This window comes from Nicotiana tabacum, chromosome 20 (genome assembly GCF_000715075.1).
Source record: "Nicotiana tabacum cultivar K326 chromosome 20, ASM71507v2, whole genome shotgun sequence".
Classification (NCBI taxonomy): Eukaryota; Viridiplantae; Streptophyta; class Magnoliopsida; order Solanales; family Solanaceae; genus Nicotiana; species Nicotiana tabacum.
Genome location: NC_134099.1, coordinates 141,151,266 through 141,153,505, shown reverse-complemented (window position 1 = coordinate 141,153,505; position 2,240 = coordinate 141,151,266). Strand labels below are relative to the sequence as shown.

General features: G+C 33.7%; 1 long non-coding RNA gene across 1 annotated transcript; it reads right to left on the bottom strand.

The window, feature by feature from the left end:
• Nucleotides 1–517: 517 nt before the first annotated feature.
• LOC107809805 (uncharacterized) lies at nt 518–1,867 on the bottom strand. Its single transcript, XR_001653482.1, has 2 exons — nt 1,632–1,867; nt 518–1,352 (listed from the first exon to the last, which is right to left on the bottom strand). It is a non-coding gene; the product is annotated as an uncharacterized LOC107809805 (long non-coding RNA).
• Nucleotides 1,868–2,240: the final 373 nt, after the last annotated feature.

Genomic DNA, 2,240 nt, shown 5'->3' with positions numbered 1-2,240 from the left:
AAAATCACTCAACTTTTCCTAATGCACACAGATAGTCACTCAACCGGAAATATTAAATTTTCTGGTGGAAAAAGATGACATGACAATCTACATGGATTTTTTTATTATTTAACCATGTAAGACCTAAACAAAACATAAAAACTTTGCCCATACACCCAAACGACCCGACCCGACCCGCGGAATAAAAACCCACCCACTTAATAAAATAAACACCAAAGACTAACCAAACCCTCTGACCATTATTTTACGCTACACTCTTCTCCATTGTTTCACTACCATTATTTCACGCTACTCTCTTTTTCTTCATTGTTTCACTGTAGTCCAAAATTGAGCTTTGAAGGTGCATAAACTTCTATAGCAATTTTGCACAAATTTAATAACTTTAAAAGTTAAAACAAATTACTTGGAGGGGGTGTAATCGGCTTGACAACTGCTCTCATTAAGCAACTACTTTTAATGTAAAATTACACACGTTATCAAATGGGAGAACGAATGTTGCATAAATAAGCAACACCACTTAACAAAAAATTATTGCTTACAAAGCAACACATGGAGACAAACTAGTGAGTTAAGTTTATAAGACCACAAGTTCAAACAAAAAATAACACATAATAAACTGTGTCACATTAGTAGTTTGCACAAAAACAAAAAGAAAACTTGATAGTTCACTTCCGAGACTTCTTTAAGACTTTGCAAACATAGTCCTTCATGACTCTTGAAAATCCTGCCTCTTTTCGAAATACCTTCAGTACTTTGCACAAGCACAAACATCTAAAGGGACACCCTTCCTGCTTGCATCGACAAACACATCTTTTTGAGTCATTGGGTTTGAAATGTAATTGTCTCCTATTCTTAATCCCCCCAGTTCATACAAGCCTCCTTAAACTGTTTAAAAGACCCAAACTTCATTCCTAGTTTTAATATAGGGTTGTCCATTTCTTTGTTATACTCCTCATATGCGACCTCTACCTCATCTTCTTTATCAGTATCTCACTCTACCAATTCATCAGATTCAGCATAATCTGAATCACCATTTTCATTTATTTCTGAAATTAGGATGCCAACAGATAGTCCAATTCTATTATTTCCATCATTGGTATTTTTTTTGGTCTTCCTTTTGCCTTCTTAAAATAATTCTCAACAGTAATATCATGATTATCAACAGTAATATCATGATAATCGTCATCATCTTCCTCTAAGTTATAGTCTGGATCATTGAAATCTTGATCATCTAACCGATTTTCATCCTCACTTTCTTCATCACCATCGACACCATTACCCTTCCTCTCAGCCACCGTATTACTCAAAACACTATTTTCCTGAAATACCCCATCTAGAATTTCCAACCACTCCTACAGAATATACAAAATAAAGAGTTCAAAAATAGTTCAACCATCGACAAATAATTATTACTCTAACACACTTGCATGTTAAAACCCTAAACTATAATAAATCCTAATTCCAAAAGAATTAGAAACCCATATATATAATAAACCCTAAACCCCACATGTATAAAAATTTATAACACCTAAAGTATTAAAAAACACTAACCATGTTGTTCTTCGATAACAACAGATACCAATTTAAAAATTATCATATAAAGACAAAAAAATAATATCTATTAAGAGTACCTCGTTTTCTCTCAGCACTGTGCAATACCCTCGACATAGTGGTTCGAATCCACATTAAACAATGGTTGTGGAGAAGAGATGGATTCCTTCTTTTGAGATTTTTTATATTTTCTACTTGATGCACCTTCCAATTCCATGTTGAAAAGCTCAAATTTGAACTATAGTGAAACCATGGAGAAGAAGAGAGTAGCATGAAATGGTCAGAGCGTTTGGTTAGTCCTTTGTGTTTATTTTATTAAGTGGGTGGGTTTTTATGCGGGTCGGGTCGTTTGGGTGTATGGGCAGAATTTTAATGTTTTGTTTGGGTGTTATTTGGTCAAATAATAAAAAATTCCATGTAGACTGCCATGTCATCTTTTTCCACCGAAAAATTTGATATTTCTGGTTGAGTGATTATCTTTGTGCATTCGAAAAAGTTAAGTGATTTTCCTGTTACAAACTAAAGTTAAGTGACTTGTTCCATCATTTTGCAAAGTTCAGTGATCATATGAGTAATGAACTCCACAAATATGCTTAAAGCTCCAATCATTCTGCAGCAAATGTTACTTATGGCTTGTTCTATTTGTGGTCCTATGTCGCATTTAATTAACAAAGTTAAAATAAGTCTTA